The sequence below is a fragment of the Amblyomma mixtum genome, chromosome 5 (genome assembly GCF_055824585.1).
Source record: "Amblyomma mixtum isolate Tamu chromosome 5, ASM5582458v1, whole genome shotgun sequence".
NCBI lineage: Eukaryota > Metazoa > Arthropoda > Arachnida > Ixodida > Ixodidae > Amblyomma > Amblyomma mixtum.
Window position 1 is genome coordinate 3,320,068 of NC_143016.1, and position 27,722 is coordinate 3,347,789.

At 51.1% G+C, this 27,722-nt stretch overlaps 2 protein-coding genes across 7 annotated transcripts in view; one reads left to right on the top strand and one right to left on the bottom strand.

Moving 5' to 3' along the window:
• The window catches only part of LOC149341146 (uncharacterized), a 147,765-nt gene that overhangs the window by 37,930 nt on the left and 82,113 nt on the right, over window positions 1-27,722 (bottom strand). The gene's annotated exons all lie outside the window — the stretch shown is intronic.
• LOC149341147 (retinol dehydrogenase 14-like) overlaps window positions 3-27,722 on the top strand; it is a 243,055-nt gene continuing 215,335 nt past the window's right edge. For both annotated transcript variants that reach the window (XM_089543038.1, XM_089543040.1), the window contains exon 1: window positions 3-354. The gene's annotated coding sequence lies outside the window, so the exon portion shown is untranslated. The remainder of the gene's footprint in view (window positions 355-27,722) is intronic.

The following is a 27,722-nucleotide window of genomic DNA, read 5'->3' on the forward strand; positions in this document are numbered from 1 at the left end:
CACGGCTATCTATAGGCCGCCAGAAGGGCGCAGTCATCGACGGACGCCGCTTCGATACACTCCCAAATTCGCAGGCAGCACTCTTCGACGGATTCAGCCACAGAAAGACTCCAAGACGCACCTTGTCCAAACTGCGACACCGTCTGAAGGGCAAGAGACTTGCTCCTGACCCTGCTCCGGTAAAGGCCTCAGCCATCTCGACAAGGGATCGCCTTGTCACTGCTGAGCACAAGGCTTTCTGCTCCGGGGCCACCGCCCCTGTGGCCAACGTGGAAGCAACGCCGCCACCTGGCCGGCTATCCGGATCAGACTATCCGGAACACATCGGGCCTAGCAAGCTCCCTGAAGGCCAAGGTACAGGGTAGGGAACTTAGGGTGGATGGATGGATTAGGTCGACTAAGAGGATGGACGTGTCACATTTGGAGCGGGGTGGTGGACCGCAATGCTCAGCATTTGTGTTACTGCGCTAGCAGTAGCGTCCGCTTACCCCAAAAATCCGTGTTGCGTGTGTGTAAAGCCCTACAGAAGCCCCTTCCACAGGATGCATCCTACGATGGCAGCACTTCTGGGCACCTGCCTCCACCCTCAGAAGGCCTCCAACAACCACCAACGTCTACCTCCAGAATTACAGAAAAACTGTTGAGCCATAGTTTCGAGATTCTCAAAACAGATATGGCTGTTCTAGTGGTCGGCTACAGATCCCTAATCGCAACCCGGAACACAGCTGTAAAAGTTAAAAGTTAACTATTTGAGCTCAGTCAATCAGCTTAGTAGTTAGCATGAATCACTTACTTTGCCGAAAAAGCTTATTAGGAAAATTAGTAGCACGGTTCACTGAAACACGCGGTGTGTGTGTGAGAGAGAGAGAGAGAAACAGCCAGGCCTTATGATAGCTGCGCCACTACTGAACGAAAGCCCAGTACTACACGGTCAGACGACCGCCCACCAGTTTCTGCTGGGACCCGGACAGCGGGACGGCACTGCCAAATAAAGAAAAGAAAACCGGAACGGAAAGAAAGCGACGCAAAGGGCACGGTTGGAGCGGCTCTGTGCTAGAGCAGACGGGCACGACTGCACACGCCGAAAACAAGGCGCCACGAACGATAGCCGCAGTGGCCAGCAGTCGCTGAACACGAGGACAATTAATGGACGCGGCCGCGCCAAGGCGAGCTTCGTCTCCTTCCCCGGCCTCGCGGTGGCTGCGGGGGGAGACATATCTCCGTTTCGCGCTGCTCCGCGGCAGCGGCTGGGTTCAGATGTCACAGCCGGCATCTGCTGCTGCGACCGCTCCAGACGAAAGATCGGAAACCAACCGGGAAAAGCGAAAGCGAAAAACGAGACAAAAGGGCGAGGTCGAGAAAGGGCGACCACCCCCTGTTTTCCGATGGCCAGGAACAGCCAGGCAAGAAGAACGACGGATACAAAGATACACAAAAATGGTCCGACGCCGAGAAGAGGAAAGACGGCCGCCGCCTTGGGGGGACGCACGACACGCGACCGCCGTCTAGGCCGCGCGTGCTTGCGCGACCCGCCGGCGTGGCTCGGTGCCCCTGACCCTGCAAAGCCCCTCTCTCGGGGGGCGCCAGTCTTCAGCTGCTGCCGCTGCTCGCAGGGGCTGTGCCCCCCTCTCGCGAGCGGGGGCGCCGCCCTGTCGCCTGTTTCAACTGCTGCCTGTGCTGCTATCCCGAAATAAAGCACAGACCCCGGAGAGAGACATCTGCTCAGCGCAGCGCGAGGCTACGTCCTCCGCACCTCGGAGCAGGCAACGCCCGTCCGCCGTGTCTGAAGTCTGGGCGCCAAATTGAAGTCTGGCCTGCATCGGTAGATTACCGCATTCTAACGACAAATACGTTTCACTGAAAATGAAGCTTCTGTAAGCTAAATAAGGTCAAAAAGCGGAATACGGTATCGCCAACTCCGAGGGTCCCTGAAGCTAGGTATGCGCCGGCATTCGATTCCAAATGATGATCTCGCGAGTACTTTCCGGTGTTGACATCACGAGTTCGAATCGAGTGGCGGGAGAACTTTTAAATTAAACTTTGTCGTCAATAAATGCGCCATTCGTTGCCAGAAAAATGCGCCTTTCGTTGCCAGAAAAGAAAAAAAAAAGCATATCATATGCGACCAAGAACCGAGCACAGCTGCCAGAACACAAGCCCCGAGATGACCCTCGTAACCTCAGAGGACATACGGGTTCACGCATCATGAGCATGGTAGAGATAATAAGAACAATAAGATAATAATTAGCGCACAAAAAGTAACAGCGCATCTGTTCACTGTACGAACCAAGGAGGCATCAAACCGATTCTTCTTTTCGCGTCCGCCCATAAAAAAAAAAAAACGCACTCCTTCAATCTTGTGGCCGTGTTTCCCGGCAGAGGCGGTGACATCATCTGCACCGTGCCTGCAAGCTCGCTGCCAATGAAAAAGATGAAGACACGCAGGCGTCCGCATTGTTTCTGATGTCATCGGGCTGAATGGCACATACCCCTGGCCAATCCCCCGCCGTGGGTATGTGCCATTCAGCCCGAGGACATCATCATCATCATCATCATTGTTTCTGCTGCGCCTGACAGACTGCCAAGACAGTTCGCGAATGAGCACTGTCCAAGATGAGATATGCATCTGCGAGATAGCGCACAATAAACTCATCCTGCTGAGTAGGAGGCGTTATTTACTCAGTCCGGACTATGCACTCCTAAAGTAACTCTGAGGTCTAATCGAAATTGACATACATCGATAGATTGCCGCGTTACAACGAAAAAGACGCTACTTTCACTGAGGACTAAGGTTTTACAAGCAATAGAAAAAAAGCCACTAACTTTTAAATACACGCGTCGCCATCACCGGTAGATTTCGGAAGTAAACCGCGGTGCGGCGACAGTTTTTTTACGCTGATCACAGAGGCCAGGCTACAACGTCGTTCTCTTCAAAACAGGGATCACGGAGTCCATTTCAATGAAGAAGTCACGAACTTCAACCGAGTGGGGTCCTCAGCGTCCTTTGCTGTCGGACAAACAAGGTACCCAGAAAGAGCCACTGAATCGACTTTTACCAAGCACAAGAATTAGATGGAGTTGTCCGGAACGTGGCGGCGACAGCAACTGGACGGGTCGCTGACTAGAGGTCGACCAGAAGCGGCGAAAAATACGCTTCACCGGGGGTCAGGCGGCGCGGAGCTCGCCACCTAGATTGCCGTCCGCCTACAAAGCATCTTATCAAAATCGGGCCCTCTAGGACGACCTCGCTCGAGCACAGGGACGGTGGGTACCACGAGCACCATTGCGTTAAAGCTTTTCAATTTTCCAGTCGATTAACGCCCCGTTGCCTACGACCTGCCAAACTTGATGCCTACGCTGATTGTCGAGACGCGCCGTTAGCAGAACAGTTGAAACACGACGCGCTGCACAGCTCGCCCGCTCTTACTGAAAAGCGTTTAACCAAATGCCACCTCCCTCCCCCCTCAAAGCAGGTTCGCTCAGTGCGGAGGGCAGCGCGCTGTTTAATCCGCCTCGTTTCCGCTTACCAGGGCTGCACGCATTTTTTTTTTCTTGCAAGCTGTATACGGCAAGGAGAGACCGGTGTTTGCTTGTGGTCATACCTTCAAGGCCTACTACTCTTACAGACATTAAGAGGAGAGTGGTTATAAACAAATGCTAGAGCAATACATTAACAGAAAACTGGAGCAACACACTCATACATGTGGAGGTGCTGAATAAATAGCATCATTAAAACGCTGTTGAACTGGCTATGACCTGTTGTGTCACTAACTTGTGCGGAAGACGGTTCCACTTTTTTCATGACTTCCAACAAAAATGAGCGTAAAAAACGATTAGGTTTACACAATGCAATTCTGACTCTCTGAGCCTGGTCTAATCGAGAGGAGATGAACAGAGGGTTCAAAACGAGTTCACCGCGAAAATGAGGTTGGTGGGATACAGAGCTATAAATTCTGAGACAAAGCTGTTTAAGACGATATGCAAGAGGTGTAGGTTGCTTTCACGGCAGTTATACTCGCACTTGGGTATTAGTTAGCGTATGAAGCTAATATAATTGTACTGTACCATTCTTGACAATTACATATCGCAGCTGCAGCCATGTGCACTTCTTTTCCTTGTCCCCTTCATTTGTTGCTGTTCGCCTTCAACACTGCATCTCGGCCTGACTGCTACTGGCCGCCGAGGTTTCGCGTTCAGACGTGCGGCGCGCGTGAGCGAGAATATGCCATCGCCGTAAGAATTACATTTTTAGATGTGTAAAGGCGTGAGTTTCACACTTTATCAGCGGCATTAATTAATGGCATTCGTTTACAGCGAGTGAAATGACATTAGAATCGAATACAAAAAGGAGCTCGATCAAGTACGCGCGCGTATATATTTCTAACAGTGCCCAGGCTGCCCAGCTGAACTGGTTGCAAACACAAAAAGTACAACAACGTCATGAAAAATTATCGAACTAAAAATAGGAAACAAAGAAATGCGTAATTGCATTGTATTTGGCAGGCTCTTCATAACTAGAGCGGACACGACAACGTTTTGTAGTAGGGAACAGGCACAAACCTTGCAGCAATTCCCCCCCACGCACGCACACGCGCGCGCACACACACACGCACACACACGCACACACACGCACGCACACGCACGCACGCACACACACGCACACACACGCGCGCACGCGCGCACACACACACACACACACACACACACACACACACACACACACACACACACACACACAGAGAAAGAGACAAGTAGCTTGGAGGCTGCATTTCTAGAGCTTTATTTTATGCATGCACACCATACTCGGATAGATGAGAGTTTACATTTGCTATCTACCAAAGCAAACAGCTTCATGTGCTTTGGAAGGATAATATAAACGACGTTTCGTGCACTTTACTCGCCGCAGCATTCGATTTGAAAATGTCGTTCTCCACATCACTTGTAAAAATTCACGCTCAAATTCGGAAAGATGCGTCGTTTCTCCGCAGCGCCATAACCACCCCGCTTCGTTGCAGTCGGCAGAACCGGCAGCCTATCCAAGCAGTGCGGGCATGCCGCGCTCAGAACGAGGCTGTTTTCGTCCCCCCTTACAATATACCAACCAAGCCAGCCAGCTTCCCACCATCGGCGACAAGTTTTCTTGGCGCAAACTGACCACAGACGCCTCCTCGTAAAGTGCGCGCCGTGTAGAGGCTTGGTTTGCTCCCCCGCAGTCGTCGCCGGCCTTGGCGACCCGGCGGCCGCTCCAATTCGGCCGCGACGCTCGCTGGCTTCGCATCACTCGGGCAAGCCGCCAAAGGCCGCCGCAGCCGCTGATCAGTGCTCTTCTTGAAAACTGCCCGCAACAAATGACAAACCCGCGGAGCGAGCAGCTAACCAGCTGCGCGGAGAGGGGGGAAGCTCGTTGGGGCTCTTCGTTTTTGACTGAAACCCGATGTTACCCCAATTCTTGCACCCCGGAGGAATTTTATAAATACCGGCTTAAACACGATTTTTACCCCAATAGTGCCTTCTAGAGAATGCAGTTATCCATTACGCAAAGCATGAAGACTCCGCACGAAAATTAGCAGATGTATAAAGTTTGTTCCACAGTGGTGTTTTAAGATACCTTTTTATTTGAAACCTCTCTTAACGCTTGTTACGTATGACGTGACCTAGTTAGTTCTAAAGGTCGGCTTTAGAAGTGACAGGCCAAAACACTGGGTACTAATCGAACGTCTTATCGGCATCATTCTAGCAAACGCTACGCATGCTAACGGTCGTCCAACTCCACGGCTCTCGTGCGCTTAGAATGGTTGATGGCGACTGAATGTTTGCGCAGTCCAACACAGGCAGCCAGATCTCGCGCGGACACGGCAGAGCTGTGCAGGAGTTGGCAATGCACACAAAGGATATCTGTAATAAGCGCAAGTGATAAAGATATCTTATTTGGTAAAGTATTTAGTGCAGACTGCCGTTTCGATATGTTTCGCGCAATAGGTTAGCAAAAAATAAAGAATTTATAATAATATTCCTTTTCGGTTGTATTTTGCCTTAGTAAAATGTTCTTCGCTTGAAAAAAAAAAATGACCCGAGAAAACCCGTATTCCGAAGCCTTTTACTGAGTAACTAGAATTTTACCTGAATTCAAGTAAAAAAAAAAAAAGCCTGATTTTTTGCCCCCGAATTCAAAAAAAAAAAAGAACTTATAAGACGAAAGGCCCTATATATATGCCATGAACCCCGGAAACAAAACAGAGACTGTGAGTTGCGCATAACATCCACTTTAAAGGGTCAGTCTACTCACCGAGATGAGTGTATAAATAATGGCATGTTCTGGTAGTTAGCACCCTGTAACATCAATAACGAGGGGTCTGCGCCCGGTTTAGGCAGGAATTTATATTTTATTTCGGCGTTAAAAGTCGCGTAAAAAAGCATGGTGGCGACCCCAAACGTTCATTTTGTTCAAGAAAGTGGTAGTCTTTTTTTGTAGAAGCATAAGTGAATATACTACGTATCATTTGTATGCCCCAATGTCAGAGAAACGCACGTTTTGTTCTGGTAAACTGTAGAAGGCGTACCGCTCGCTTTTTCTGTAAATCACATGAATATTTATAATTACACGTACGCAAAACGCAGGCACAATCCCACTTTTAGTTCAACGTATGCTAGCAGAGACGCAAAAATAAACTCAGTCTATAGTGGCGCCATCTGGTCGACAGGACGGGAACCATTGCTGTAAACAAACCGACTCTCCACTTAAGCCTAGGAGCGGCAGAATCGTCACTCTAATTATTAAAACAAAGCAAATTTATCTCTTATATGTTTTCTTATAGGCGAGATGAGACTAAGCGAAAGACAGGCGCCCCATTTATGGCCAGTGAACGCACTGAAAAAGGCAGCAACAACGAGAATTCAGTCCGAAGCGAGAGGTCCGGCATCGACGGGCGCCGCCATGTTTGTCGCCGCGCGGCGGAAATCCAGATGGTTGCCAGATGAGACTACCATCTCATACAGATGTGTTCCCACATTAATAAATTCTATTTTAAAATGTTCTACCGCACTCCTTGGCACCACAGCTGGCTAAACGGTAATTTGAGTAAAGAGCTATCGGTTGCCGCAAAGAAAATATGGTCGATAAAATTCAGTAGACTGACCCTTTAAAAACAAACAAACCTACGCGCAGCCGGCGCCCCTCGCAGGCGCCAGCTTCCGAAACACAAGCGTGGACCGCGAGAAACAAAGCGTGCAAGAACGTACCAAACTTTCCTCAAACGTTATCTGACTCAACAGAACAATCGGATGAGCATGTTTATTGCTCTACGCGAAGTAACCAACAGCAGCAGATCCAGGTCACATCTGCAGCGGGACAAAGACCTCTTCCACTGATCAATCTCTATCAATCCTCTCGAGTCACCACCCCGCCCGACTTGCTGTCTCAACCCTGGCTACGTTTCTCGAAGCCACTCTGTTCCCCTAACAGTAGTGTTCAGTTATCCGTTCTCTTCACCGCATGTCCCACTCAAGTCCATTTCCCACTTTTGACTGTCATCATCAACTAGAGTTCTCTTCATCAGCAGTGAAAAGGAGCTCGTAGGCAGCGACTTATTACTGCTAATCGGTCTGCAATTCTTAAACAGCCTCAGCTGACGATTCCAGTGACAGTACGGCACACAGCGGTTGTGCGATGAAGCTTAGCCCATTAGAGAGCCGTGACTCCCAGCCCCCTTCGGGCCTCCTTCGAAGATGAGGCGTGGAGGGGAGGGGGAGGCGGCGGCACTCGGAGAAAGGGGGCGCGGGGGGGGGGGGGGGGGGGGGGGGGAGCGCGCCGTCTTCCTGCTGCGCGGGAAGTCGTCAATCAATGCCGAGGCAGTCGCGGCCCATGAATAACGCGCGCGCTGCTTTCGCTCTTGGCACCGATCAAGGCGAGCCACACATCGCCGCGTTGGCGACTTCGGAGAAGAGCGGCCGACACTGCGCCTCTCCGCGGCGCGATGGGACCAGACCTCGAGCCGAAACGCCCAGCCCGATGTGTATACAGCTATGGACACGCTAACCTGAAACGCGGAGCGACGACCGAAAAACCAGCGGTGACACATATGCCGTGCAGCTATAAGACCACGAGTCAACAGTAAAGACATACACACGAGAGTGCTGCCCGCATCTGATTTCGAGTACAACGACCTTGCGGTGGTAACCTCAGTGAATTAAGGCACACTTGCGAAACCAAGCCACCGGAGCGAAATGTAGTTAAAAATGAATATTTTCGATACAAGAAAGCGTTTGGGGACGGATCCTGTAGAATGATACCACGAGGCCCATCGGCTCAACCAACAACAATTATGATCACCCAGGCGCACTTGTCAGCACTCATAGCATGTGACTTGTCGCCGCAGTAGCAAGTGCTTTGGCGACTGCTGGCTCAAGAAGCCAGGGGACCGTTTTTACTACAACCCGACGAAACGAAGCAGTTCTCACCCATGGTGACAGCTACAACCTGCCACCCCTTTACATGTTCCTCTTAACTTCCGCCGAAGCAACCGCAAAGCAGACGCAACCAGAAAGGCAAGATCCGTTAGAGTAAGCGGAAAGTGACTACGGGCGAAAGACCTTTTCTAAAGCAAGGAGGAAGAGGTAAAAGAAGTCAAGCAGGCTGTGAAATTTCACCCCTTCAAAGTTATTCCACTTCCGGCAAATCTCGCGCCCTACTTGCTCAGTGACCGCGCGGCTAACTAGCGGGTCGGCCACAGACGCCGTTAAGAGGCCACTCTTCCGCACAGCACATCTTCAGCTCGCCGGCGCTGAACAAAGCAAGAAAGATAACGCGTGAAGATGGGAGAAAGTGAGAAGCGGCGGAGGAAGAGTGTCGGTGGAGTCGGTTGCCATGGCTACACACCGCCGGCCCGCTCTTTTAAGCCTTCCTTTTCGTTTTTTCTACCTCGTGGAATGGCCCGTGTCTGCCTCCGTTTGGCCTGTCGCCAGCAGTGTGTAAGGGTCACGCTTCAGAGCGACAGATGCGGGGGCGAAATAGTCTGCGGGCGTATACGCACGCAAACATGAATCAATGCATGCGTGCGGACAGTGCCCCTGACAGAAGTTCTTCCAATACGCCCAAGCGTGCTTGTTATCAACGGCGGCAACCCAGAAGACGCCGAAGAATGCTGAGGCGTGACGTCACTCGAACCAGCCACAAAGAGGATGGGAAAATGGCAACCGCTACAGTATTACGCCGGCTCAGGTGGGAGGACGGGGAGCGGCGGCGGCTATACGAGAGAGGCTCGCTCCTTTCGTGTTCCGCACGGGGAGCGAGGCGGCAGCCGCACGAGCGGCGGCGGTCAGTGAACCCGGGCCGACCGTGAGCGTCCCCGGGGTTCGCTACTGCGGCTCGGCCACCCTTTTTGGGCGCCGTGGCGGAAATGCGTCCTCTCTGCTCCCGCGGAAACGGCCAGGAGACAAGACAGCGCATGGAACATGATTCACGTGTTCTGTCTCAATACAGGGTAATGCTGAAGAGTTATTTTGGAAATCTTCGGGCATAAGATATATGGGAAAAATATTGTAGGCACAACACCGGGCCACGTTGACTGGTCGGCATGCAGTGATGTCACGCATGCATGACGTCATTGCAGCGCGCAACGCATAGGTGTCCAAACACAGTGATGCCATGCGCACCCCATGAGAGAAGGTGAGTAATAATGAATCAACGATAGAAATTCTAGAGGCCCGTGTACTGTGCGATGTCAGTGCACGTTAAAGAACCCCAGGTGGTCGAAATTTCCGGAGCCCTCCACTACGGCGTCTCTCATAGCCTGAGTCGCTTTGGGACGTTAAATCCCATAACCAACCGACCGATACTATATACACCACCAAAAATAGTTGTCGCTTAATCTCGCGCTACACACTGGCAACTGCCTTGATTTTTTTTTTTTTTTTACCTTTATGTCGGGATACGTTGACAAGCTTGTTGTGGTCCGAAAGTACGAGTACGTCTCTGTTCCCTTTCCCTGGCACTGACATACGCGCGACTGACGTGACTGATGGCTGTCTTACACTTTCTTTCGTTGTCAGCGGCCAGCACACTATGGCCATTTTTCTCTGTTTAATTACATTACGCACCGATGGCAAAGCTTACCTGATGCGGCGCAAATATACCGAGCCAGTATCTCTGAAATGCTTCGGGGGCTACAATGCAGCGACTGCGCCAGGTACTACGCAGGCGGAGATGAGCGCGTTCAAAGACACTCCTCGGCCCATATTCGGAGGGAATCAGCTTATATGTGTTAGATAGCGAACGAAACGAAAGGCCCGCTAACACATGAACCACGCCGTGTGGGAAAGAATAAAGGGTGCGACAGAGAGGAGAGAACTGAGCGCCAAAGTTAGGCATTCAAGATGAAAAGACGAGAATACGCGTACAAACCCGTGCGCGTGCCTTCCTTCGCTGCCCTCTGTCCATCCAGCTGTCGCCCATCATACACTCTAAACGGAGAGGAGTAAAAAGGGAGTAAAGATGTCCTCTAGCACACTTTCTTTTGTAAAAGGGTGTGCGCCAGAGGACAGCCTACTCCCTTGTTAGTCCAATACTGCTGTACTTGTGTTCAGATTCCATAAGCGCGAAAAGCGGACCCACTCGAAATCCTTGCGGAGTAGGATAGGATAGGATAAACTTTATTTGCTCTATTTTGCAACTTATTACGGTCGACAGAGGTCGGCGCCCCTATTCCAGGGCACCGCTGAGCTTGGCTGCTCGCTGGGCATGGATGACCAGTTCTCTCTGGAGAACCGGGTTGCCGCTGGAAAGCAAACTCTCCCACTGTTCCGCACTCGGATTTTGTATTCTATGGAAAGCCTCGTTTCTTTTGCATTACCACGTGATATGATATAGGGTGGGTTTGGCCCCACACCATGGGCATATGTCCCTGTACTGATCCGGGTACATTTTGCTAAGTATATGTAAGTTTGCAAAGGTTCCCGTTTGCAGTTGCCGCCAGTATACTGCTTCTTGTTGATTTAAAAGGTTTTGTGGGGGAGGATACTTTGCCCTCATTCCCCTGTAATAATTCAATATCTCGGATTACTCCGGGGCTACCCGGGAGAACTCCTCATGGGCCGCGTGTTGAAGCGCTCGGTTCGTGTGCTCGCGAGCTACTTCGTCGGCCCTACACCTTTCGCGGAAGCCAGTTAGAGCTGCGCAGGCGCAGTCGTACGAGATGCAACCGCCCCAAAGTCACGCGGGGATGACCCGCCGTCGCTTGATGGGGCGCAATTAGCGGGGCAAAACAACGCTCTACAAGGGACGCAAATGGATCGAGGAAGCGGAGACTAGGAATTGCGCAATGCCAGCGCAAGCACGCGCCACGCCCACACGCGTTCCTCCGGCGCTGTCATCAAATGGCCGCGTGTCGGCGTGCTCCTCCGCATTCGGCGATTCGGCTGCATGCAGATGTCTCCCATTACTTCGGTCGAAGCTTTCGAAATCTTCCGACGGCTCTGATTTCGGCTGGCCGGGACAGAACAACGGGGCAGCCAGCCTGCACAAACTTCTGGGTCGTCTTGCGCGTGTGTTCGAACGGCGCGGGCAGGTTGGGCATCAGAGGCGTGCGCAAAGGAATAAGCCCCTGCGCACCCAACCCACAATGTAAAGGAAATAACACGTGCCCATTCAGTCGTCGAAAAGGGGTGCAAGGGTGGCTGCTACACCTAGACAATTGATTGGGTGGGGTAGTTACAGTTACACCCTTTTGCTGGTTGCATTGTAGTTGCACTGCCCAGTTGCATACGTACTGACTGCTTTGAAAGAAGCGGGCCATTCCGTGGTGCGCGCATTTTCGAAGGAAAGCTCAACAGGAAGAGGAGCAAAACTTTTATAAAAGTTTTTATATAGTGTGCTCGTCTTCCTGAGTGGAGCCCTCAGTCCAGAACTCCACACAATAGACACCAGAGTTAAGGTATCAATTACGATGTCCGCATGTGTGCAGACTGCTGCAGAAAAGAGGCCCAGTTCCTCGACCCTTTCGGCCGTCCTCTTCCTGTTTACTCTTTCTCTCGCAGAAGGTAACTGCCCGTGTGTGGCACCTTCTGCCCCGTGACGGGAAAAGCGCGGCATCCAACGTGAGGAATACGGCGGCAGATTAAAAGAACAACGCCCAGACAAGGGCGTGGCACTTCCACGAATTACGCGTCCACTTGACACTCCGACATGCCCAAGGCGGCGGCGGCCACGAAAGCGCGAAGCAGCGGCCCGCAACCGGGGGTGATCCAAGCGGGGGTCGAGAGCAAGGCCGCAACCGCGCTTCCGGCCGCGGGTCACACGCTGGACAGCTGCCAAGGGCGAGGCCACGCGTCGGGCCCAAACAAGCGGGCTTTGCAAGGCAGACAGCTACCCGCCCTGCGATGTGCGCCGCCTCAGTGCCAGCCAACAGTCTGCTCCGCATCCCTGGCAGCACCTGCGTCCACGGCTTAGTGGATGCTGCCAGGCGGCCAACACACGTCTACACACTTGTCTAGAGAGCTCTGCTGCCGCTTGCCGCTCCACACAGCTTTCCGAGGAATGAGAAGTATAAACCATATATGCGGAAGCGTATACGCAGGACAAGGCGTACCGAGCCGTGTAGAAGAGCTCTAATGACGCCCGCTTACTCACTAAGAGACAAGTGTGCGGATACAAGCACGACGAAGGGTAAAAAATATGTATATATACAACAATTGACAGGACGATCATGAAACCTGATGCGACAAAGCTAAAACAGCACACTTGCAGACGGGTTAGATGGTTCATAGTTTTAGGAAGCATCAGCGCTTGTACCGTGTCTTTCTGTTTCGTGTTTTTTTTTTCTTTCGTATGCGCTATAATGCCTGAAATATAGCAGTTGGATTTACGCTAAATTATTATTTTGATTCGTTTACTCTAATCGATGTTTTTACTATAAGCCGAGGCTCCACACAGGCGACACATGTTTTATGGAAGATGAAGGTAGGCGGAGGAGAGGATCGAGGAGAGGCGAAGAGGTGGCAGGTCGAGGGGTAGACCCCAGCTATAGCTGGGGTGGGGAGGCAGCTGGGTGGGTGGTGCTTCTGTAGGGTAGTGCCTTACCCACTGCGCCTTTTAATTCGATTTCGCCGCCGCCTTTTCGTTCCAACACTGCGTGGACTACTAGGGGCTTCACACAGAAGACGCCGGCATTTACGCCAAGCACCACTGGCACTGCAGTCACAGTAAGAAAAAAATTAAATCGATTCGGGAAAGTTAAACGGGGTGAAACGTGCGCCGCGACCTCACCAAGTTATCGGCACAGATCGCGGTCAGCTGATTTCTGCGCAGACAGCGACGCATACGCGCCTGCTGCAAGACACGCTCCGGACAGCTTGCAGCACCAGGCATGAGCGTCGGCGCATGCACATCGCACGGGAGGCGGTTCAGAGCGAGTGCACGTTTAGAGGCAGCTGCTACAGACAGTAAGCCTGGCATGAAACTGTACCGCCAGGCCCAGCCAAAACAAAACGTGAAACGACGCGTTCGGGGCGCGCCCGTTTGTCAGCGGTACCCCCCGCGCACAATCCGCGCCCGTTTCTGTGCAGCCGGAAAAGCTGCGATACCAAGATGGGACAGGCAGAAGAAGAGAGGAACGGCGCCGCCCTCCCGACAGTTAAGTGAAGCGTGCGCACGCGCAAATCAGCGCCAGATGACAGCACAGACCGGAAGACGCGGCCGCCCCCCTCCCCGCATCATCATCCGCCGCCACAGAGGCCGCGACGCCCCCTCCATGCGAAGACGGTGACGCAAACACTCGGAGCAAAACCGCCTCCTATCTCGGTCACGGGCTGGGACATGTTATTTTCCTTTCGTTTCTTTAGTTCCAACATGGTTTCTGTCCTATCTTGATCGTCCGCCTGTCCCCGCAGCAAGGATGAGTGACCGCCTGCAGGCCGGCTGGACTGCCAGGGGTGCGCGCATGCAGGCACACTTGACGCGTAGGGCAGCATGCGAAAAGAGAAGGCCAAAGGGGAAGCGGGCGGGGTGTTTACGATGCGACCGGAAAGCAGGCGCTGGCGTCATAATAATGGCGGCACGCCCGCAGGCCGCGGGGTGTCGCCGGCGGTGGCTGGGGCAGTGTATCACTGGGGCACCTCTGCGGGGATCCGGCGAGGATTCGTCCCTGCCCGCACAACAGTTGGAAAGCGAAGACGACGCTCACTTGTGAACTTTGTAGACACCCTTTTTCTATAACGTCGGCGAAAAGAACACTTCTTCGCAGGGGTGCCCCTCCTGTGATCTTCTGTTCTGAGTAACGCCGATCACAAAAATGGCTTAAGCGGCATTCGTTATCACTCAGGCGTATATGCATGACGTCGCTGACTGGTGGCACTCGTTCCCATGCGCAGTTAGTGTGCCTCGATGCCCGCGCCTACCTATATGCGCTGTATACACACGAGTAGCCGCTGCACCACGTCAAAGTCTATAGGTGGCCTGGGCAGCCAAGGAGGTGGTTTCTAGTTTACATCGACAAAAGGGTGAAAGCTTCAGCGCATGCGCGAGGCATGACCGCGTAGCAGCCTGTACGTGTGATAACCCACTCAGTGGAATAAAACTTCACACCAATTTTAATCGCGGCACAAAAGAGTGGCGAAGCTTCACGTTTAAACCCCCTATACTTATGGCCCTCATTCGGAGGCGCTCGCGAGCAGTAGGGCGCCTGGATGCCCGCTATAGTACTTAGCGAGCTGAGAACCAGCAGGAAAAGGGGAATGTCACTGCCTTTAGTACTGAGGGAACTGGGCTACAGCTGGTACGCTGCGCCATCTGGCGACATTGCAATGCACAAAGAAGAAGCAAACATATGACGTCGCATTGGGGCACTGCTGATAAGCTAAAGCTAAACTGGTTTGGTTTGGTTTATGGGGTTTAACGTCCCAAAACGACTAAGGCTATGAGAGACGCCGTAGTGGAGGGCTCCGGAAATTTCGACCACCTGGGGTTCTTTAACGTGCACTGACATCGCACAGTACACGGGCCTCTAGAATTTCTCCTCCAAAGAAATTCTAGCCGCCGCGGCCGGGATCGAACCCGCGTCTTTCGGGTCAGCAGCCGAGCACCATAACCACTGAGCCACCGCGGCGGCTGTACTAAAGCTAAACTATCCATCCCGTCAATATTGAACTTAATTGATCACTCGGATGAGCAGCAACACAAGAAAAAAAATAAGTGTTCTCGTCATCGCCGTACCAACTAATGGCACTACACTCCTTGCTGGAGTAATACCGCGGTAGCATATCAGCGCAATGTTTTTATTTCACTTAATTTATAGTTTCCTTAAAGGCCCGAAGGCATTACATAAGGGGGGACATATTGGTTTACAACGGCGAAAGTGATGTGAACATGCATAACAAAAAAATCAAAGGAACAAACAAACATAACAGGGGCTGTAATCACGTCAGGGTTCACCCTTTATTGCCTTTTTTTTTTTCATTGAGTCCACGCCTGCATATTCTCAAAATGCGTTTCCACATAATCGCATAACGTCACCGACTATCCGGACGTCACCGTTGTCGCCATCTAATGACACACACGAAAGCTCTAGACGAGCCACGCGAGCTTGCCCACATCAGCCATATACCGAGAGGAGAAGGAAGAGCAGCCGCTCCCAGCTGAGCAAGCGGAGCTTTGCGCGCGCTCGATGCTCGCCTAATGAAATAAAGGCCCTCATTACGGAGTAATTACGGGCCGTGCGTGTGTTCGCTTCCGCGGCAGCCGATGTGGGAGAGGGCACGATCACGCGCATGGCGGCTGCGTTTCGGACGAGCCAAGAACAATGAATAGGGCGCACTCGGCAGACAGCAGCCACCGCTTGTTCCTCCTTCCGCCCATTCCCACGTCTGCTTTCGCCTCCCACTCGCTCTCCGTTCTGGATGCAAATGCAGAACCACCGACTGGGCAACCGCGCAGCGCTACTGCATGCAAAACAGGCCACCGCTCAGGGCGAGACACGGCTTCTGGGACAGCCGCTGTTGCTAGTCGAACCTCGTCGCCGAAAGCCTTCGGTGTACTGTTAGAGACTACTTTCAGAACAACTCTATTTAATTTTTGTTCTTAAAAAAATATTATTGGGTTCTTTCTGGCGATGCTAATGCTTGGCCGGAAGCCCATGACGTTTTTGATGCTGAGGAAATCTGATTTAAAAATTTTCCCATCAAGCGATTCAAAATCGCGACGTCAAGACCGAAATGAACTCCGTGATCCGCGCATTGGCGTGGATGGAGGTGCAGCCTGGCCTCAGGAACCCGCGAAAGAAAATTGACTCCGCAAAAGCCATCAACAAAGTTTACACGCGAAAACGGCCGATGGCGGCGGTACCCGCATGTCATCTCTATTTTCTTTCTCTAACAAAATCTTCGTTTTCAGTGAAAGGTGCGGATTTGTCATCAGAACACGGCAATCCATCCATACAGGCCGACCTCATTTCGTCCTCGGCGCCCTTTAAAAACCTATACACCTCTTCAATTTCCAGTCGAAAAAAAAAAAAAAAACTACAGAATCGAGCCCAAAATGTTTTGTCCCTCTGACGTAACGACAGATTTTTCTGTAGTGCTCTAGTATTTTTCTGCAGCCCTGTTGCAATTTCTGTAGTATTTTTTTTTGTGTGTGTGTGTGTGTAGTGTCGTTACGACAAGGGACAGTATACAATACTCCAAAACTTTCTGTTGCCACTACAAGTTCACGGCCAGAAACGCTACAAAAGAATCTGTCGCGTTTTCGACTGGGTTAGCTCTCTTGCTCCGTCGTCCAATGCGCGGGAGCGGAGAGAACGGCCACCTCTGCGGGAGTCCGACGACGGCGAAGGAGCGAAAGAGAGCGCACAGCCTTGGCGCTTCCGGTTTTCAACAGCGAGCCCTGCACCGACGCAATTACCGCGACATCCCGCGGGGTCGGCACAGACGGTGCGCGCTGCGCGGGGCCCGCCGGTTGCGCAACCCCAGCACTTCGCTGCCGCCGCACCTGCGCCTATAGGCTCAGGCGGCACTTCCTCGGGGCTGTTGGAGAGCGCGAATTCTATTTGCGCAATTCGTTTCTTGGACTTTCTTCCCCAAAAGAAAAAGCGTTTTGTTTTTTCATCGTTCTGGCAAAAAAAAAAAGGCAGGGTTTTAATGTGTTTAAACCGAGCAGACATGCGAAAGCATGTGTTTAGCCTGGTTTGGTCAATGGTTCTGCTTTAATAAAACGGAGAGTTGAGCTAGTTGGTACATGTTTCGTAGAAAAAACAGCGCTAAACGAAGGACAACGAAAAAGAGCACAACAGGACCGGCGCTGGGTCGTCGGCACCTCTGGCAACGATATTAGACTCAGATTAAGCTCTGATCGAGGTTAAAGTGATATGATATGTTCGCGCCGCAGATGGAAGTCGATGAAGACGGCGATGCGCAATGCGCAGCGCGAGTTTAACACGAGGCGCGATCGGGAATGCTGGTGTGATTGTGTTTGACCGGGTTGCGTGATGCGACCTGGTTAAGCCAGGCACGAAGCCTGTCAGTGTGTACTTCCATGCAATAAGGAGAAAAAACTGCGGCGATAGCATAGTGCTCTAGCGAAGCTGATCGGTTCGAAACCCGGTCGCGGCAACATTCATTCATTCATTCATTCATTCATTCATTCATTCATTCATTCATTCATTCATTCATTCAATTCATTCATTCATTCATTCATTCATTCATTCATTCATTCATTCATTCATTCACTTTAGGCTTCAGCGATGAAACGGCTTTTGCAGCTTTGGTCGTGAAGCAGAGCTATCACTCTAAAAAAGCTGACCGCCGAAGGGGTGGGGGGCACCCCACACCGCAGGGTATTTCCTACCTCTACGCATTTTACCGAAACTTTCACGGTAGGTTACGCAGAGTCTTCTAATCCTTTAATTGCGCCAAATTTCGAAGCCGTGCAGCCTTTGGTGTCTTGTCGCGGATATTACAACTGGCAGCGTTGCTTGTGTGAGGTCAAGAGCTGAATACGCCCGTCAATATTCGCTCTGCATTTGATGCAAGAAAAAATTTCCCGAGTGTTCACTGCTCTGCTATGTAAAGCGCTAAACTATAAGCTAAAGCTCTCATCATACTGCTGCCTACCTTTTGTTATTGGCCAAGACATGCAGTAAAGTACAAGAACCACATACTTTGTGCCACCCTAGGCTACCTCAACGACTGCAAACGGGCAGGAGCCTGGCGCTGGCCACGAGACCGCATGTTGAGAGTGCATACGCGTAGAACATCAACATCCGCAAGGAGGGCACCATACAACAGCTTTCGCTATAAAAACTTCGTAACTTATTTTAGGTCATTTCAGAAGAAAAAAAAAATGACCGACACTGTCACTTACAGTCGCCAGTTTAGCTTGTCAGTGCGCACAAGGGAGGTTTTCTGACAGCATCCGTAACGTCATTTCTTGATCTGCCGTGACGTCATACTTCGGTAGCGAAACAAAGTGTCGGTTTTCTGCTTTTTGTTGTTCTATAAATTTTTGCTCATTATTTTGAAAAAAAAAAAAACTATTAAGAAACAAAGTGTCGGTATTCTGCTTTTTGTTGTTCTATAAATTTTTGCTCATTATTTTGAAAAAAAAAACAATTATTAATCTTATTCTTAGACAGCAAGGTCCACGAAATATACACGACAGATCTAGTCAAGTCAAAAGTGTTCGAAAAACCTCCCCAGTTGTCCTAAAGTCTTGTCCCCCTGCGCTTCCTCTCTCTCTATCTTGGTCTGCCTCCTTCGCGCGGCGCAGCGCTCAAAACTGTGCACTGCACGGTACGCTATCCACTTGCGAAAACACGTTATCTAGGGCTGGAGAGACAGCTAGTGCCTCCGATAAAAAGAAAAATCCTTTCCGGCTGTTTTTGTGCTCAGACGATCTGAAAACAGAGATACGTTTGGCTCGTCAACAACGAGTTTTCATGCTGGTAAGAATAGATGCAAAGAGGTAGAAAGTTGGGCGCTTGGTAGGGATCCATAATGCTGAACCACCACATTGACGAAACACACAGGAACTGAAAGGACAGGATGACAGGATTTCGGCTCGTCCTTTCAGTTCCTGTGTGTTTCGGCATTGTGGTTCTCCAGCATTATGGAACACAATATGCTATGGGAAGCTGGGGACACAAAGAAATAGCGCGCTATTTGAAAGAACTCACTGCAATTTTCGAGTTGTACGCCATAAGGTATATATATGGTTTAAGGAGTCATCATTAGGCGTTGAACTAATCAGCTTTTCCTTTTTTGTTTTGAGATAATTAAAACTGGGAGTCCAAAGGGCACGGTAGGCAATTTTTGTTAACGAGCATGGCAGAATACCCAGCAGTCCGGCCTTCCAAACGGCATCGATTTTGAAATGTTTCAGTGTCTGAACAATTTTTTTTTGTTCGCTTGCAAGAAGCATAACTGAGCCTCAGGATGATAACGCAAAACTGGAGGATAGTTAGGACGATAAAAACCCCCAGAACGCAGGTCCAGAACGTCGAGTGCCGCCCACCGAGAGACTTCGTCTACTGCGTGCGCTTGGTTTACCGACTCTTTGGGCCCATTAAGATCTTCTCGCCGGGATTCCCAACAAGATTCGCATCCTCTGGAAATCTTTGTACCATTGGGGAGAACTCTTTGCTCCAGTGCAAGCCGGCCGTACACTGCACGCCGCACGTACAGACTGTCCGTGCCTGCAAACGCCGCGACGTCGTGGGACGAGACCTGGCAGGCAAAAAGAAAAGGGGGGGAGGAAAGAAAGGTGCAGCAAGCCTAGGACCCCTGAACTGCGCCATACGGAATGCGAAGAAGAGGGAGTGAATGGAGCAGATGGAGAGTAAAAAGGGGGTAGGCTGTCCTCGCACTCCCTTTTATAAAAGAGCGCACTCCCGAACGCTTTGCCAGCCAAGCCGACCGCGCTTACGCCGGTGACGCAGAACGGGACGGGCCTATTACAGCGCAAGGGACCGATTCGACACGCGAAAGGCTCCGGGACGTCCGCTGCGCGGGCAATAACGGTCCGCCGGACAACGTGAGATGAGGTCTGCGTCGCCGATGAGCCGGTGCCGCATACAACAATGGGCAGCCAGCCACGATGTGGGTCAGGGTGAGCCGCCTCCTTTGTCTCGAGACTCGGGCGTCGCGCCAGAATGGACGCCCGACTGCGCACCAACACGCGCCGGGAAGTGGGCGCGGCCACCCGGCGCGGCCACTGCGTGAGAAAGTCCCGGCGCGGCCTTCCCTCCTCGGCACGCTATAAGAGGAGAGTCAGGCTTCTTTCTGTTTGCTTCTCATGCTTTCTTTCTCGGCGTTCAAGTCAATTATATGCAGTATTTTCACACAATATTTTTTTTCCGTGCTGATCTTTTTACGGATAGCAAGCACTTCTCCAAAAAATGTGCAGAAAGATTTTAAAGTCAGTGCTCCCATGCGAACTCTGCGACGAAACGCCTTCTTCGAATTATAGACCAATACATGCGCGTCCGCTCCAAGTTTAATCAGTGCTTCAGCGGAGCTTCATAAACCGCCCCTGCGGCCTTCAAAGGGCCTGTCGTAGGCATGCACAATACCACTGTGACTCAACCAATGCCTGTACTCATTCTACAGCTATACCTGGCGTGACTTCAAAATTAATGAGATCTAGAGCATTTCACGTGCGCTGCTCAACGTCCGAATCAGGAGTGTGCTGCCGTGGGCGACACAGGCCCGTCTGTAGGGCGACCTGGGCGCGCCGACAGCACCCATGCGACTCACAGCAGGTGCTTTAGAAGAGGCAATATTCATTAGCAGCTCTTCAGAGAGCACAGAAAATGAAATCAAAGTACGCATTTTATAGCAAAAAAAAAAAGTCCCCATACGCGAGAGCAAGAGTCTTTCACTGATAAAGAGTTTGCTTTTCTGAACGGCCCACGTTAATTTAACCTCTGTGCCCCTTTCCGAGCTTTTGCAGTATCTATCCATCCTTAGTTCAGCCTCTTTTAGTCGACCGTGTGCCTGCAGCGGTCATAAGCAATTCTTTGAGAAACATAAACACTGCTGGCAGTTGTCGCTCGTCCCGTCTTCTGATGTTTTACCAGCGACCCCTCAAGGAGAGAGCAGAGCGGGAGCGAGTGCACGACGGCGCACCGCTGCGGGGCTCCCCGCAATGGCTCATATTAAACGCGCCGGCTGGGAGGCGCCCATCCATCACGCACCGTCGATGGCTGCTGCGCAAACTGGGTTAAGAGCGCTGCCCCGCGCCTTTTGTCCGCCCAGCGGCGACCCAGCCCACCGCGTCCATTTCGCCCCCTCACCGCAAAGCCCCGCAACCGGGCGACCTTCCCCGCACGCACGCGGCGCTTGTTCCGGCGCGGCCGGCCGGCTCTTCCGCAAACGGGGCGCGCTCCGCTAACGGCGCCTCGCTGGGCGCGCTCGCCGTCTGCCGGGTCAGCTCGCTCTCGTCTCGGGGCAGCCACGCCACGGTGGGGCGCGACCAGCACTGCATGGACGAACTAGCGTTAACCGGGCGACTCGAAAGCGCCATGAGAGCACATCGCCGACTCCTCGAAGACTTTTTGCCACTTTTTAAGGCGAAAGCCTTTAAGGTGGCGGTCCCACTCTGACGGTGAGCGGGAACCATTTTTGGTGATATTTGTACGTCGACTGTACCTCGCTCGTTCGCTTCATAAATATGGTTCAGCTATCTCCGAAAAGCTACTTTTCTCTGCTTTCAAAAGATGCATTTTGTTTAACGGTAGCTGCAAATTTGTTTCAACTGTAAAAGAAAACGCAAAGATGAAAACTGGCAGTTGAGCTCAACTTGTCTCAGGAAATGCAAAATTGTGAAAAACATCTTGCACCTAGAGAAATATCTTTCGAGATACTTTGAGATCGGATGCTAGTCAACATATTTAAGCATTTAGAAGTACGTGTATAGATTAGTTTATTAGCCACACATGTTTGAAAAGCATAGAAAACAGAACAATGTAATCTGCAATAACTTTTGGGATATGCATTGCGTTGCGGCGCCTTTTTGTACAGTTTGAGATCGTCTAATCGCCCTTCCATTCTGAAAATTTCATCCGTCTGCCTTGTTTAGTTTAAAAGTTATTCCTGATCAAAATTAGAGTTTTTTCGGAATAGTTAAAAACGGAATGCAAAATTGTTCAGGTAACCAGCGCGTGGCAGTTTTGAGATTTTACGTGAAGAAACTTAATACTTCGCTCTACGCGGCTAAGCATCGCCTTTACTCTACGGCTTTTGGGGAATGCGCAATGTCTAGTTGATTTTAGCTACCTTTTTTGTTCTCCTCATGAAGGACACAAGCTCTTGAAACGTTCCGCGGCTTCTTTTTTTCTGGCAAATATACTCTTAAAATGTCGGTCTCTCATTCCTTTAATCAACTTGTAACAATTGCCAAGAACAAAGTCCACAGAATACAAACAATAATAGCAATAACGCAGCGACATGCGATAAATGTAGATAAATTTAGTAAGTAGCGCCATCTACACACATGCATGTGTACTAAATAATCACAGTTCAAAAAAATAACGAGTGTGGCGCTGCTAAACATTTACAATCAGGAGGTGTTCACGAGAGGGAACGATACCTCTACGATGTTCGCACGTTTCCCTCGATTTTGCCCTATGTAGTGTGTGTCGAACTTCCAAGCAGATTTCCGCCATATTGCTTTGCTGGATTGTTTTGTAGCGTAAAGCTAGTAAAGCCACACTACGCGGGTCAGAGCCGAGTTTTGCGCGAGTGTGCGCCGCCTGTTATGCGCAGCGCGAGAACCGCGTGACGTCACGAGAGGCGCAGGTCCGCCGGTGCGAGCTCCTCGCTGCCGGCGCCGCCGGCGTGCGCTCCTCTCCGACGCGTGACCTCGTGTTTACGACAGTTGCGCCGCGCGCTACTGCGCATGCGCGAGGAGGGTGCGCGGAGAAATGACGGTCGCGCTCAACATGTAAGCTCTGGTAAGCTAAGGAGAGTCGAGCCGCTGCCAAACGGCGCAGAAGACTGGAAAATGTAAATTCTTCCGATCCCGAGGTTGTCGCCTGGCAGTTTGCCGTCGAGCAGCCAAGGCGAAACGTGCGGCCGAAACACCGGATCACTTGACGCTACGTATATCCAGGCATAGCAGAGCTAAGCCACTGCCAATTTTTTTCACCTGACGCTACGAAACGCATTCTGGGCGTCGTATTATTTTTCGATGACAGCTTTGGCATTGCTAAAGCGACAGGAAAGGGAAGAGACAGGCTTTCGCTTCGTGCTGCCGGTTGTTCGTTGTTCCGGCTAGCGCTGTGGAGGGGAAGTTGGAGAGCGCTCGATTCGCCTGCACTCAATGCACCAGTTCGGCAAAGTTCTGCGGCAAAGTTCTGCGGCAGCGGCGGTACGGCGGGTGTGTACCGCTAGTTCCGGCACTTTGAGCGCAGTTTGGCACTGTCTGCTTCCAAAACGGATGGTCGAGTGCAGGCCTGGTCGTCGCTAGCCTTTGCGATGCCAATGAATTGGAGCCAGCTGTTTACAGCCTACATCAGCGGCAGCCAACCTCTCGTATCTCATGAAGAAATGTGCAAACCGCACATCACAATAACATGTTGCCATGAACCAGCCTCGATCCGTTTCTTTGGAGAACTCGAGCAGCGTTCTAGCTTGTCGACGAGTGAAAGTTACTTGAGTCTCCGCCGTTTATCACAACCCGCAAACCATCATCTGCTTCCATGGCGGCTGCAGCTGCACTATTTCAGCACTAACCATGGAGCAGGTGCAGTTTTGCTGAACTAGACTCGCACTTCTTTCAAACGAATGCCGTGGTTCAGAGGGCGCCATGTTCCACCGCTGAAATGAATCCATGTGGTATATAAGTCGGGTACAACTCAAGAACGAAGCAGCACATGCCCATCAAAGGAGACCGCCCAGCCAAGCGCGTCGACCGAACAGTTTTCTGTTCGGTCACCACAGGTGCGCCGCGACAGCAGTGGAGACTGAAGCTGCCACGACCGTCTGTTGCCGAATATGACCCCACCTGTAGCATTCAGCGCTTTTGCGAAAAAGACGCTCTCGCGCGGATCTATGCGAAAGGTGAGCAGCCCAGCCCTCTCCCCCCCCCCTCCCCCTTTAGTGGCCAGTGCAGCTGAGACAATTAACGGGGGCACCACACCTACTAGTACCTTCGCCTTTCTCCCTGTCTTTTCCCCTGCTCCTGCTCAGGTGCTCCTAGAGACGATGGCGGATGCCGGGGCAGCAAAATCTCTTCCTTTCTTTTTGCGTTATTATTCTTTTAGCCTTATCCCGAACAAAGGACATCCACCATCGGCGACACGGGGACAAAGCGCCGACTCCTTCGTTCTCTTTCGCAGACTTGGCTGCATGCACAGCCACACAAATCGACGTGATTGGCTGGAGAGCTCCGTCTGAGTTGCGTGTGCCGCTTCGTTCTTTTGTTGTAACCGACTATAGTGCTGAGAAGACCCCTTTTCGGGAACTGGCACAAAGGACCGCCCCCTCCCCTTGCTGCGCGCCCCTCCTGCAGGCGGGGTAGACTAGCGCCGCAGGAAAAGGAATTCTCGGAAAATGATTACAAGCACGTTATAAGCGGTGTTTACATGACGGGTTGAGTGGAGGATTAGAGCTGAAAACCGGTTACTGGGTTCATGTAAACGAGTCGGATCCGGGAGTCGAGGGAGCGAGTCCAGTCAACTCCGCTGCAGGGGGTGGGTTGACTCACTCGACCCCAACAGCAGACAGCACGTAAACCGGTCTGAGTAGGGTTAGTGGAAGGAGGGGTGATAAATGCGAACCTGTTATTCGCTTGCGCCGTAGCGCCTGCGAGGCAGCCGTGCATGCCGCAATCTTCCAGGCTGCCACTGCCCTTTCCCGCTGCGCCGTTCGACGCTTGGTGCCGCTGCTGTTGAACCGGTCGCGACTCGCTAAAATCGAGTTCATGTAAACATGCAGTCAAGTTGGGCTGACCTTGCTCAACTCGATCTCCTGGCTCGACCCGCCGAAGTCGGGTTCATGTAAACGAGGCTATAGTTTCCTTACAATAGACGGTGTGAAAATAGCAGCTCCCAAGCAACCACCGATATCCTTCGGACGGCCGACAGAGGTCTGTTTCGGATGTTCTGTACGTCCGCTGAACATCCGCAAACAGCCGGTAGACGTCCGTCGGCCGTCCGAAAGGTGGCCAAAGGTATACGGTTCGCCGGCCGACGGACGTCCAGTTGAGTACGTCCATTGGCGGATCTTTCTCGAATATTCGCATATATGGTGCATGCGTGCTTTTTTCACTCCGCGCGATGCAATAAAACAAAAAACAGTTTGATGCATAGCAGGCATATTTTATTGTGGTTGATGATACATCAGCAGAGCAATCGGTTATATTCGGAAAATTTCTTAAATGTGACTCTTCAAATGTGGTAAGCTTGGGACACACATCCGTAGTCTTCCCACCCACAGTATTTCTGAAATAAAAAGAACGCGGCAAACATCAGTCATGTAAAACAAATGGCACAATGCAGCAGCCCAAGTAAAAACATTGAAACCAATTAATAGAAGTGTTTAATGCTGCAAGTATAACAGACAATGCACTTTAACAAACACCTCAATAAGTATAAGACAATAACAGCTCTCACTTTCCACACCATATTTGACAATGTATATGTTCTTTATTTATTCTCATGGGCCTTAGCGCACTAACCTGCGCAGCACTGTACGCGACTGTGCACAGAAAGCCGCAAAGCTTCCGTTGCGAACCACTGCGAACTACACGTGCTTCCTATGGTCTGCCTTTCGCGCGTTGTCACTCTTTATACAGGCACAGAGAACCTAGCGATGCCTTAAATATTAACAAGATGCGAAAATACTCCGTCCCGCAACTTTGAAGAGGAGTGGGAATTAGCCGCGCGAGTCGAGGGCTCCCGAAAGTGTGAGAACAGCACACACTTGTGGAAGCCATCTCCTCGCGCTTACTGCTCCCACTGTCCTGTGAACGAATGTTATATGAGCATGCATGCTGCATTGTCCTAGAAGCAAGTTCCAAGAAGTGTACTGGATACATACCTTCGTAGGCAATCGTGCACTAAGCCTTCTTTAAACCAAGGTCGACGCAGTACGGGATTCCGGTGTTCCAGAAGAGCTTCAGGAGCTTCCCGTATCTTTCGAATTGCTTAAGTTACATACTACTTTCGTCCACAGACCGAACAAAGCCACACATTATAATAACAGAGCTATAACGCTCTGCGCGACAACACTACGCGACAAATCAACAACAGCGCTACGGAGCCGTACTGATGGATTGGATTGGACTGACCGCGAACTGACATCTATGATGATGGTGATAGCAGAATGCGCGGGAGTTTTGATACTTACGGGTGGTTTCAATGGCAAGTTTAGCTAGCAAAACGGTGGACATGTCGCACAACTCCACTAATTTGGAGGTTTTATAAATATAAAACTAGTTATTGAGTTCTTGCAAAATTCTGCAACCCCTGCTTTTCCTCTTGGATAAATTTAGCTCGTTGGCGGCTCTTGCACTGCAGGTAGGAGTGGAATCGCATAAATTTACAAACATCTTCGCGTCAAACCCTCCAACTGATGCAAATAAAACAGTATACATACACGAAATACGCGAATTTTCTGTAAAATAAAAAACGTCCATACTCATGGCCTGGGAAAATACTCGGCCTTACATCCTTCGGACGTACACCTCGTCTCTCATGCGGATATACAAAAGTGGACACTGTCCGTACGTCCAGCGGATGTACGAATACGGATATCCGAAATCGGATTGTGTTCGTACGTCCGATGGACGTCCGATCTCGGCAAAGGACGTTCGGATCTAGCTCGTACGTCCGACGGATATCTGTGGTTGCTTGGGCTGTTCCTACAGTTTCCAGGTACGCGCGCGTGGACACGCACGCATATACACACACATACGCGGGCGCACTTTTTCAATCTCTGACCCAACCAAATCGAGGCAAATCGACGCAAGGTTAGAAAGATTTACATTTCAACACGCGATGGAAAATTCTGGAGGGAATAAGCAACCTAATGATGCAAACTGGATACAAGAAAGACGTACGTCTAAAATGAATAAGAGCACGCAGTTGAGGGTCCAAACGAGAGAGGGGAGGGGGTCGCCCTAAGTGCCTACAGAACTATCGCTTTGTAGCCGTCCCCTTTTTTTTGGCAGCATTCCTGCACACCTCGCCCCCCCCCCCCCCCCCCCTTCTTCGTACAATGTCTATAAAAAAGTCTCGAGTCCGCCTCGTGAATGGTATGCATCTGTATACTGCATTTTTGTGAGCCTTGGCAAAATTCCGTCGAAGTTGATCGGAATTGGTTGCAAGGTGCCGCCGCATGTACGACGAATATTTGCTTCTGAGGTAAACACATTCCGACACCCTGCGGTGCTAACCCTCTCAATAGCAATTTCACGTCTCTTGCGCAATGTCGATTCATCTCAAGGGTAAACAGAAATTGACAATTGCCCACTTCTCTCTGCCTTTTTCTTTACCAACCATAGTTTATAAGGTTGGACAGGCATACGCTGAGCGTTGACTAAATTGTATAGCTGTCTTTGTTATAGCTTTCTTATCATAGATGCAATATCATTTGATAAAAAAATATATTTTTTTTTCAGCGCTATAGTTAGCAGGTTACACTCTAGACCAGGAGTGTTCCGACTACTACTAATATTACTATGCATCAACAGTGACGAAGTGATTGAACGCGCAAAAGACGAGGGCAGAAGGAAGGACACA